The 12,788-nt window shown below is 43.2% G+C and overlaps 1 long non-coding RNA gene across 1 annotated transcript; it reads left to right on the top strand.

Moving 5' to 3' along the window:
* The first annotated feature begins 1,616 nt into the window (after positions 1–1,616).
* On the top strand, positions 1,617–7,809 carry LOC307166489. Its single transcript, XR_013822638.1, has 4 exons — positions 1,617–1,766; positions 3,773–3,899; positions 4,127–4,360; positions 5,730–7,809. It is a non-coding gene; the product is annotated as an uncharacterized lncRNA (long non-coding RNA).
* Positions 7,810–12,788: the final 4,979 nt, after the last annotated feature.

Raw genomic sequence — 12,788 nt, 5'->3', positions numbered from 1 at the left:
GAGCATCATTACTCGACGCCAGAGTAAACTCGCTGAGCAGATTCAACTTGTGCTCTCGCGAGAACTCTGGATTTCCAGGGTACCAAACTTCTGATCGGTAGTGTATTTGTATATCTATATATATATATAAAATTTACTGAATCAGAAATCTTTAGTTGCCTTGACAAGAATGTATTGGCTAAAAACATTTTGCATTAAGTGAACAAGCAAATTCAAAACAAAGTAAATTAAAAAAAGTTCTTAATTCATCATGTTGCCTTGATTTGAACTTGGTTTCTTTTTTACTCTACATGTGAAAATGTCGAACCTAGCATGTCTTGAGGTGTCACGTTTAAATGCGTACAAGCAAAAATAAAATTTGAGAGCAACGCCAGAGGGCAAGTTTACAGCAAATAAGGACTTCAATTTCAGTCTGAGCGATCACATGGCTTCAGAAGACTGATTTAGGAATTTAGCGCCTTTCTCAACTGATCCTCAACACTTGTCTCACCTCTCTTTTTCTTTATCGCTCTCCCTCTCAAGTGCTGGCTATACAGCATTGTTGTATGAGTCTCCATCTGGTTTCTATTGGTGAAGTTGAGAAGTCCAGGATGGAGTAATTGGCTGTTGGCCAGTGGATCTCTTTGTGGGAGACTGCGGACTGAGATATCTGGACTCAAGGAATCTGGGAGCAAAGAAACCGATCAGGGTGTCACACAAGGACTGCTTCCATTCTGCCGTATTGACAAGGATTGATGCTCGGCCAACAATCCAAACGATATATTAAACATAACATAGAACATATACACATACAAATTAGAGATGGTGAAAAGTGCAGTTTGGTGAGATTCTGTTCCGTGGTTGTGGTCGGCTGAACATGCTGTTTTGTCTTTCCAGGCATTTTTTGTGGTTTTATACTAAAGGAAGATTGACAGATCATGAGAGTTTAAAGTCATAATGAAATTAATCTACAGACACACGTTCTAGACTCTGAATTTGCATAATGAGGGCAAAACTGTCAATGAAAATATTTTTTCAGAACTAGAATTTCTGTATACACCACGTTCCTGAATTCGTTTGGAACACCTTTTTCCGATTTAACTCATTCTGTTACATAATGCAACCTTCTGTATACTTACTCTTTTTGACTAAATTGTTGTTGGTTAGATATGCATTACATTTTTCCCATAAAGTAAATGATTACGCAAGACAAGGATTTGCAGGACTTTACTTTTACGAGCAGATGTCTAGGAACAAATTATGCCTGTTAAACAGGAAATCTGTATTCTAAACTATTGCTTCATATTTTTTTCTCCATAAAACTCATTGCAGATTGTAAATAAACCTCAGGTATGTCTGTGGGATGAGCACAACTATACAGGTACTTCTAATGGGGTACTTCTATCTAGTGTGTGTGTGTGTGTGTAAATGTTTTTCTATTGTGCTTGGTGAGCTCGGTCTATTAATGTAAACATAATGAAATGCTTTTTAACCCCTGAGGTACAAAAAATTATATCACTTCCTTAAATATGATGTCAGAAAGATCAAACTATTACTTTAAAGCCATTTGTAATCTCATGGGCCAGCTTTAAGCGTGCACACTACCCTCTGATTCATTCTTCTTGTCTCTCCTCCAGGAATACACGACTGTTGTTTGTTTGCTCGGATCAGAGCGTCTTGGGAATGGTTTCCATGCTGTGTGTTTGCGTGGCTGCATAGAAGAAGTGTTTATGTGTTGTGCATGTGGTGACGGACGACCAGCACAAGGGCCTAAGATGTGTTTTCAGGTATCAGGTTTGAGTCATTTCACTTCTGTGATCAATACAAACACGAGTCAGCTAATAAGTGGAAGTCTGTGATCTTTGCCTTTGATAGTGTGTGAGACAGTTTTCCTAAATGAACTTATCTTAAAACGAAACCAGTCGGCGTTGAGGTACAGCAGTTAGCACTCCCTATGGGAATGAAGAAGAATAATATATAAGCCTTTTCGGGCAGTATAAGAGCAAATTTAGACTTTTCTTAAGAGCCCTGATTTTTCTCTTAAACACCCCAGTAATCTCAAAGTTTATCCCCAATTTGAGGATTGAGGGGATGCATGTTTGAATCCAGCCTGCTCATGTTTTAATCCCCCCTTCTTCATTTTTCTACAATTTACTATACTTTTTAATATAGGCAAAAAGGAGAGATAAATTATGTTTACAATGGTCATCCACATGTTAAACTCTCAACAGCTTGAGACTGTTATTCACTCTACAACCCAATATTTTAAGATGCAAACAGGATTGTCTTCCACCAGACATGTGGTTGTGATCCTCACAGAAAAAATGTTATACTCTATTACTATTTGCTAGAATATGGTAATTTAATGAACATTATTTATAAGCATATTATCGATAAAGGATAGTTTCAATTAAGAATGAGCCAAAAGAGTTCACATTCAAATATCTAATCAAATTCTGAAGAACATTTTACTGCTCTGATGATTATCTGAAGAGACTTAAAAGAATAAACTTAAATTTTGATCTTTCTCACACAAAGTTGTTACACACCTTCAGAAGACTTGGAATATAGTTCTATAAGGGTTTGTTCACTAGCCTGGCAAGCCAGACCTACATCAAGATGTTAGGTCTGGCAACTCACCATAGACACGGCTCAATCCAAGGGGCGGGATAAACGGCTGTCTTTCAAATTCACTCTGCACGCAATAGGACAGCGCTTCAACCAACCAGAGCGTTTTCCCAACAGCGGAGCTTACGTTAGTTGATAGATTCAACTTTTCAATCTGGCCGGCAAAACTACGAACACATCTTCCTTTTTAAAGAATGACTTAAGTGCCGTTCTTTGCTCTTTTCTCAAAGACTCCAAGTCCTCCAGAGTCGCGGCCAAAGCCGATTCGAAAGACTGTTCTCCAGCAGCAGCCATTCTTTGTTTTCAAGTAGCAGGGAACCGTCACAACTCTGCCGTCATTATGTTAAGCCCCGCCTACTCTATACACGATGTGATTGGCCTGACCCAATTTAGGTTTTTACAGCTCCGAAAGTCAACGGAGAGTTGCTAGACTACCCAGGCTGCAAAATAAATTTTGCTGCCGCTAGGATGCGTCTAGATTTCTAGGCTATTTGTTCACACTTGTAGTTCAGTTCGCTTGGTTTGTTTGGTCCGGACCAAAAAAAAAAAAAAAAAATGTAGTCCTGGTTCGCTTAGCGTTCACATTGGCATTTTAACACTTTACCTAAAGATCCTGAACCCTGTTCTGGGCTAAATGCTCTCATATGTGTGTAGCCTGCATATGATGGTATTCTGACCAGCTGAGAACTCTTGAAGAGCTTATAAAATGTGTAAAGGAGTCAAAACTGTGTCAGGAATCCCTCCGTCACACACACAAACACAGATCTGCAGTGAGGAGACGCGGTTCTGATGTCTGTGCTTAACTGTGATGGGCAACATCATGGCTATCACAAGAAAAAACAGATATAGCATTCTGTACTTTTTATTGTCCCATCTTGTGACATGATGTGCCGTTTTTCGTTCGTTTACATGAGTTTTTACACGTTTACCAGAGTTTGTTTAGTTTCAAGACCCATCTTTTCGGTGTTCTTGGTCCCCTTTTTTAGTGGCACCAGGGTTCGGATGCAGCGTTCACACTTTTTCAAATGAACTGCACTAACAGAGCAATCGCACCAGGGTTCGTTTTAATGGAGCTAAACCTGCCAAGTGTGAACACACCCTAAAAGATTTAAAAGTGAAGCATATTTCTCATCTTGGGCTACTCAATCTCTCTGTCTCTCCTCAGAGCAAAGCTGTGCTGAAGGAAATTGCTTTGGAGAGTGCCGATATTTTCATATTTCAGGGCCGGTATGTTTGCCTAGCACCTTGCAGAGAGAGCGAGAGTGCGCTGTTGTCTAAATGACGGGTAATAGGTGAGAATGTCAGGGAATCTTGTACTTGTACTGTGTGTGTGTGTGTGTGTGTGTGTGTGTGTGTGTGTGTGTGTGTGTGTGTGTGTGTGTAGTTTGGGGCCCCGCTCCACCATGAGTAAAGTTAACATTCGGTGCCAGATGCAGAAACTGTCAGCATGTTAGTCGAAGCCACGTTGCACAAAACCACGATGAACAAAAGTCGGTTCTTACATGACTTGTTCCCCCAGGAAACAGCAGTTCAAGGCCGGGTTCAGATGAAGCCGATAAAAATACACTTAACAAGATCCCTCACTCAACTCATTCATCAGAGAGCGGCTCTACGGGTGCCACCTGTTTCTGATACAAGCTAAAAGAAAGCAGGAAAATGCAGAAATGCCCCGAAACGTCAAGAACGGGAGTGACTCAGTCTCTGACACTGAACACGCTCAGCTCGCAAAGTAAAGGCATGGAGTCTGTGATGGGTAAGGCTGGATGATATTCATTTGCTTTGAAATGCCATAACATTTTTATTTTAATCAGTAAAATACAGAAAAAATCTAGTTTTTCTAGTTCAAAAATGTTTCCACACAAGGACAAATAATATGTAGGCCTAATCATATCCATATCCATAATCATAATCATATTTATTTGCTCTAACAAACAGCAATATTTATCTGCAAACTCCATGTTTTTATAAGCCATTTTCACATGAAAAATACCAAACAGAGACTTCTAGGAACATTTTTGAGTGACACCAATTCTAATGGTGTCTTTGCCACAGAATTTTACATACTATTAAATACTATTAAAACATCTCTAACTTACAGTTGATGTAAGCATGTAGCCAGTTCGCTATCTTCCACATGACCTCTCTTCAGAATCAGTCAATAGTTCAAATATTAACTAAAAATATTTTTCCCCAAAAAATATTAGTCACAATGAAATCAAAATTGACATTTCTTGTATTTTTTATGGAAAATTGCAGTATTTATTATCAATTATCTGTGCGCGTTATTTTTTTTTTTATGCATGTGCCCTCATAATCTTTAACCAAAATCACTTCCCCTCTCTCTTGCAGCGACATCTTTTCTCTTTTCTGATGACGTTTAGGGCGGGGAAACCTGTCACTCACATGAGATCCACCAATAGCAAACCAAAACCATCCAATCGATTCCTTGTGGACAAAATTAAGCCCCGCCCTACATTTGTTCTTGTTCGAGGAGTCGTTTCACTCAAATATATGTCACTCAGATATATGTCACAATAGGAAAGCAACTTCAGTTTCAAGGCAACTTTATTTTTATAAATTTTATACATTTATAATAGGGCTGGGAGAAAAAATTGATTCACCTAGCTATTGCGATCGGTTAAAATCGATTTTTTATTCCAGAAATCAGCTTTTGATAGAAACTTGGTGCTTAAAATAACGCATTTATCGATTACATTGTACATTGACAAGTGACTGTTAAAAAATGTATTTGTTATTTAATCATTTATTCAAGAGAATGTAGTATTGTATGATGCTTCTGAAATAAAAGTCAGAAAGATGTGATGATTTATACAATACATGTATAAAACAATACATATCGTATCGGCACCCAAGTATCGTGATAGTATCGAATTGGGAGATCGTCCCAGCACTAATTTATAATGTATTTAATTAATTACTAATTAATTATATTATAGCAATTTATCAGCCAGGCAGACTGATGAGCTACACTTTGTAGATGTGTGAAGTAATGAAGCACATCATAAACAGTCTCATTTTGGTTTTCGAGATCCTCTTGGGTTTTAAGAGCTCCCATCTGAAAAAAAAACTGCCCTGATGAAAGCTCTTTTTGTGTGTTTTAGGGTATTAAGATGACAGCACGCCGGTACCGAGCTTGTGCGTCACAGTTAAGTGTGTGTGCGTACACAGTGCTCGTATACCTGTGTGTGACTGGTAGGAATATGACGGCCAATCATAACAAGAGGACTTAAGGACGTGTTTGTGTAAGCACTGGAAATCTCTCGGTGGGAATAGCCTTTTGCTTACCGAAAGCTCTGATTACGGCTGTTTGAACAGATGCTGGGCAGGGAGGCAGGAGAAGGATGTGCAGGTATAAAGACACAGTCTGTGGAGGCCGAGACCCTGAACCGTCCTGCAAATATTATTTTTCAACACCTGAGCATTTTCTGAAGACCTGAATAATGAGCCCTGGCTGATTCCAAATCAAAACTGTGCGCATGCAGATGTCATTATGATTCATCAATCTGCCGAACAGAAGCGCCTCTATGTTTGTGCCGGACATTTGTCCAAACTCCCTCTCTATTCTGTAGCCATCCATTAGTTTATCCATGATTTTAAGACTGGAAAGCTTCCAAAGGACATAGGAGATCCTGACTTTTGGTGCCCTGTGCACTTATGGAAAATGAATCTGACCTGTTTCACTCCACTGTAATATTCCTAAAATACATTCAGTCAAAAAAGCACAGGTAAATCATATGGTGATTTAAAGGGATATTTCACCCACAAAATAAAATTCTGTCATCATTTACTCATCTCATGCCATTCCAAATAAGTTTGATGAGCTTTCTTCAGTGTAATACAAAAGCTGCTCTTCAATGAAAGTGAATGTGGATGGCTGTTAGGCTCTACAAATAAACATAAACGGGGTTGCTGACCATTTTTTGAATTGGAAATTTTAATTATAGTTCTATTTCTGAATTTGAATTGAATTTAATGGTGGTGGCAAGCAGGATGCAGAGTTTGAATTTAACCATTAGAAAGTGGAATTTGAATTAGAAAAGCAACATTTTGAATGTTGGATATACAAACCTTGTTTGAAAGCTTTGGGAAAAAAGCCTTGAAGTTTAAAGGTTTACAGGCCTGATTAATTGACTGATTGATTGGTTGATTGATTGATTGGTAGATTGATTGATTGATTGGCAGATTGATTGATTGATTGATTGATTGATTGATTCATTGATTGATTGGTTGATTGGTTGATTGGTTGATTGATTTGTTTTTTTGCGGAGCAGGGTGAAAGAACACGTAATTTCCTAGAATGCACTGTGTGTTGAATTCAGTAAATTCCTCTTCCTGTCATTCCGATTCAAATTTAAATTCAAACTCAACTTCCTGTGGCGTGTGGCCATTTATTGAAAATCAACACTCATGAGTTGAAAGGGGGCCTATTTTTCCATCCTGGATTTTAATCTTAAAGTAGTCTGTACAGCATGTTCGCTATATTACAAGTCTAACTTCAGAAGACTAAATAATTTCATACACAAGTCATATGAACTAGATTTATAAAAATTTTATGGTGTTTTATTGTCAGTTTAGAAGCCTTTGTTCACATACTTTCATTATATTGACAATACATGCACAGGAATTTTCCTCAAAATTCCAAAATTAAACAAAACTCAAAACTGCATGTTTTCAATGAAAGAAAGAAAGTCATACAGGTTTGGAACAACATGAGGGTGAGAGTTTTCATTTTTAAGGTGAACTATTTTTTTTTTTATTTTTTTTTTACCCCTTCGAATTTTAAAGCAGGATTTTATAATGTAAAACTCATTAATAATTTAACTTCATATGCTACAGGGGGTGCACATTTTTACACGGGAAATGACATCACTGTGTACATGAGCATCAGGTGGTTCGATGCCTAATGCTGCAGCATTGTTTTAAATGGCATAACTGTGTGTTTACCCACCAGGCTTAGGTTTCATACTTTGGCCAAATGCAATAAAAGTTATAACAAAACATACCTGTATTCTCAAGAAATCCCAAAACAAGCAGCACTCGGTTTCATTTGACAGCTGATACTAAGCCATGTTATTCCCAGCGGAACCTGTTTTCTTGTTGGAAATCCACTTCTCTTCTATTCTTGGGCCCCAGAAGGCTTCCAGCGAAATGTGCAATTGAACAATAATAAATAACGTTTATTGCATGAAGCATGACTTGTGTGATTTGCCACTCCATCAACCAAATAAACCACCACTGAAAGAACGGGGGTGCGCAAAGTAGATCCGGGCCTGAAATATTCTCGTCTGCTCTTACAATGTGCTATACATCAGTGTTACGGGATGCAGTACTCATCTTTCAACAAACTATAAGCTCTAATGTAAATTCCGCCTCCTCAGCTCCCCTATTTTAGTCTGCTGTGAGGAGAGGGCACGCCTGGCATACTACAATAAACACAATAAAACACGATGTAAAGGACAAAATAAATATTCCCACAAGGTGGCCTGCCAATGTTTTGAGAGACTCCAGTTTCAGTGACAACTGGAAATGTGCATGTAGTACTGCAGGTGTTGGCCACATTGGAAAGAATAGAACAAAATCAACGTCAAAGTGAAGGAAAAGACAGACAGACCACAGCACGTCATGTTACAAGTTGTTTAAATCAGTGGTTTTCAACTGGTTTTGCTTCAGGATCCAGATTTTAACCTGTTTGATGTCATTGGAGTCGTAAATTTGTTTTTGATTTTTGAAAATGAGAGAATGCCACACAATCTGTCCATGAGAATCTGTCTTATTTGGCTATAGCTTCTACCACATGAAAGATGATTTTACACCCAAAATGTTTTCGGTAACACTTTACAATAAGGTCCCATTAGTTAATGCACTAACTAAGCAGCAATACATTTGTTGGTTAACAAAAATACAACTGTTCATTGTTCATGTTAGCTCATGTCCATTAAATAATATTAACAGATAGGGGCTAGAATTCAGAAACCCTTGTTATTAGTGTCACCGGTGGCCGTTAAGTGAACTTCAGCCAGCAACTTATTGCTGGTGCTTGTACTTGTGCACACAAGAGACTGAACGTGATTCAAGGTCCACGACAAAGTTATTTTTCCTTCTTCGCTTAGAAGTAAAAAGAAGTTGGAAATAGCCTACCTTTGCCTCAGTATACTATAAACGAACATCCAGACGCTGCCCATGCTGCTGAGACTGAGCGACGTTTAGATTCATATTTCATGTGAGCGCTTTCCTCTCAATAACAAAATAACACAACAAAAAATACAGCGGTGAGAAAACAGCAGTTAAGAAAGCATCGGAGCGATATGGATATGTTTGCACGAGCTCTGCAATTCACCGGCATCATGTTGACAGATGAGGTAGCCTAATTAGAATGACACTGTTATTATATTTGAGACTATAGACTATATAGATCTATGTGAGACTATATGAATTAATCACTTTTCTTTGCATGACACAATGACATTAAAGGACAGAATATAAGCATTCATTTCTTGTGTCAATGAACGGAAGAGAGGCTCTCGGGTCGGGAGCTCGCTTAAACGTCACATCTTTTTGATTTTCCTCGCAAAAACGTCCCGATTCCTTCACGTAAAACGTTTCGGTTACTAACGTAACCTCTGTTCTCTCTAGAAGAGGGAACGAGTATTGCGTAGTTACTACGCTACGGGAAAGCCTTTCTTTCTCGAGATACTGAAGCCAAAAATTATCCTTAATTTTTATAATCTTGTCAACGCAGTGCGGCAGCCTGCAGACCTAGGGCAGGCTTACTAGCGTGCCCATTGGCTGCCCTGCGGCAACTGCAGCAGCCTACCGCTGAGCCCTTGGCGTGACGTCACGACCAATGAGCGCGCTTGGCGCGCTTAATGCGTCACAGCCCGCGAAAAGGGGTGTGGCTTAGCGTATAAAAGCGGGGCTCGGAGGCTGCTTCTCTGGTTTCTGTCGCATGAAGCGAATGAGCTCGTGGCGCGAGCACGGCGGGCTACGCAATACTCGTTCCCTCTTCTAGAGAGAACAGAGGTTACGTTAGTAACCGAAACGTTCTCTTACGAGAGGTTCTCTCGTATTGCGTAGTTACTACGCTACGGGAACACCCTTGTCAACGCCGTGCGCGCCCAGCATCCACTGAATGAGTCCCAGGGAGAGCCCGGGGAACGTGATAGCAGAGAGCCGGGCGGCCCACAGAGGGCTAGCGCCGTACATAAGCACACACTAGGGGGTTAGGAGCGGCACGGCCGGTCCGAACTGACAATTCCCTGTATAGTGCAGCTCAACCAGTAGAGCTAAATCACACAACGTAGCCCGCGCACAGATAGTGGGCTGGCATACGCGAGACTTAGACTGATAACACTTTCGCCTGCAAGGCGGGAACATCCAGGTTGTAAAACCTAACAAATGTGGAGGGGGAGGCCCAGCCTGCCGCTGCACAAATGTCATGAATGGGAATCCCGCTGGACCACGCCCACGACGAGGCCATGCCTCTGGTGGAGTGAGCTTGAATGCCCAATGGGCACTGCAGGTCTTTAGACGCATAAGCAGCAGCAATAGCGTCCACTATCCATCTGGACAGGCTGTGTTTCGAGGCGGCGAGACCCTTGGTGCGCCCGCCAAACGAAACAAAGAGCTGTTCCACCACTCGTTTGACTGAAGACAGTGCTATCAGAAAAACGGTTTTGAGCGTGAGGTATTTCATATCCACAGTTTCCAAGGGTTCGAAGGGATGCGCTTTCAGGGCCTCCAAGACCAGTGAAAGATCCCACATAGGAACCGAGGGGGGTCGCGGGGGGTTCATCCTCCTGGCTCCTCTAAGGAAGCGGATGACGAACTCGTTCCTTCCTAATGCGCGGCCCAGCTCTGAACAGAGAGCGCTGAAATGGCCGTGACATAGACTTTGAGCGTGGAGGGGGACCTGCCCGCGTCCAGTAACTCTTGAAGGAAACACAGTACTCGCGATACCCCACATGTCTGTGGATCGAGCCCCTTAGCAGTGCACCATCTGTTAAACACTGACCATTTCGACATGTAGAGCCGCCTCGTAGAGGGGGCTCTAGATTGTATGATCGTGTTCATGACCCCGTCTGGCAGATCAGCGTGTAATCGTTGAGGCTCCACGCATGCAGAGACAGCGCTCTGGATGGGGATGCCATATCGAGCCGCGGGCTTGAGAGAGAAGGTCTCTCTTCACCGGTATCGGCCAGGGGGCTGAGTCTGCCAGCTGTATTAGATCCGGGAACCAAGCTTGGTTCTCCCAGTATGGGGCTAAGAGGAGCACTGTGTGGCGCGCTTCCCTGATTCTCTTGATGACCTGAGGCAGCAGAGAGACCGGGGGAAAAGCATACAGCGGGCCGCTGGGCCAGGTCTGGGCCAGCGCGTCCTCGTTCTTCGAGAAGAACTCTGGGCAATGAGCGTTGTCTTTTGACGCAAAAAGGTCGACTTTCGCTTTGCCGAAACGGCGCCACAGTGACTGGACTGTTTGGGGGTGTAGAGACCACTCCCCAGGGGGAACGTTGTCCCTGGACAGTCTGTCGGGGCCCTCGTTCAGGTGGCCAGGCACATGCGCGGCTCTCAGCGAGCGCAGAGTGCTGAGCCCACACGAGGAGGCGTTCCGCCAGGGTGCAGAGCGTCTTTGATCTGACACCGCCCTGGCGATTCACATAGGCCACTACCGATGTATTGTCCGTGCGGACTAGAACATGGTGACCGTGGAGGAATGGGAGGAAGTGTTTGAGCGCTTTCTCGACCGCGAGCATCTCTAGACAGTTTATGTGTAGGAGATTCTCCTGGTCTGACCAGCGGCCATAGACCGGTCTGCCTTCGAAGAGCGCTCCCCAACCTAGGTTGGAAGCGTCTGTCGAGACAACTTTCCGGTGTGAAATCACTCCCATAGACACTCCTGTGTGATACCATACGGCTGCCAGCCAGGGCTGCAGGGCTGAAATGCAGCTCTGATTCACTTTGACTCGCAAGCCGCCGGCCGCCCAGGCTCGGTGGGGCACGCGCGCTTTCAGCCAGCGTTGAAGCGGGCGCATGCGCAGTAAGCCCAGCTGGAGCGCTGCTGCAGCTGAGGCAATATGCCCCAGGATACGCTGGAATGTCCTCAGCGGAACCCGGCTGCCTATTTGGAGGGATGCGGCGAGGAGGCGGATGCGGCGCGCGCGCTGCTCCGACAGTCTGGCCGTCATAGCCACCGAGTCCAGTTCTATTCCAAGAAGGAAATTGACTGACGGGGCGATAGCGAGCTCTTGGTCCAGTGACCGAGAGACCCAGATCCTCCAGATGGCTGAGAAGCGCTGTTCTGTGAGACACAAGTTCCGTCTCTGACAGCGCTAGAATAAGCCAATCATCCAGATAATTCAGTATTCGCATTCCCTGTTTTCTCAGGGGAGCGAGAGCCGTGTCCATGCATTTCGTAATGTACGGGGTGCCAAAGACAGGCCGAAGGGCAGGATTGTGTACTGATATACTCAACCGTTGAAGGCGAATCTCAAGAATGGCCTGTGACGGGGAGTTATCTGGATCTGAAAATATGCGTCTTTTAGATCGAGAGAGATAAACCAGTCTCCTGGGCGAATCTGCGCGAGGATTTTTCTGGTTGTGATCATTTTGAACGGCCGTCTCATGAGGGCTTTGTTCAGATGTCTCAGATCTAAAATAGGTCTTAACGCTCCGTCCTTCTTGGGTACGAGGAAGTAGCGGCTGTAAAAGCTCGACTCGCTCAGAGAAGGATGAACCTGTTCTATAGCCCTTTTGCGCAGCAGCTTCGCTATTTCAGCTTGAAGCAGGTGCGCAGCTTCTGAACTCACTTTCGTCTCCGTCTGTGCTTGAAAGCGCGGAGGGCGACGAGCGAATTGAAGCGAATAGCCGTGTTTTATAGTACTCAGCACCCATTCTGACGCGCCCTGAATAGCTTCCCATGCTTCCGCATGCATAGCTAGGGGTCGAATGGTCTCTGGGTTCAGATCGCCGCGCTGCGCGGGATTGGGGAACCTGTATCAGAGAGGATGGAGCGGCGTGCGCGCCGCTGGTGCTCGAACACGGGGGCTGGTAAACAGTATTGGCCGGCTGTACAGCGTTCGGTAGCTCGGTCCCAGAGGATGGAGCGCGATTTGCTGACAAACACCCCTGGCGCGAAAGCGGCGTGGGGATTGTAATGTCTAAAA

Source organism: Squalius cephalus (assembly GCF_949319135.1).
Source record: "Squalius cephalus genome assembly, chromosome: 10".
NCBI lineage: Eukaryota > Metazoa > Chordata > Actinopteri > Cypriniformes > Leuciscidae > Squalius > Squalius cephalus.
This window is presented reverse-complemented; position numbering and strand designations above follow the sequence as displayed.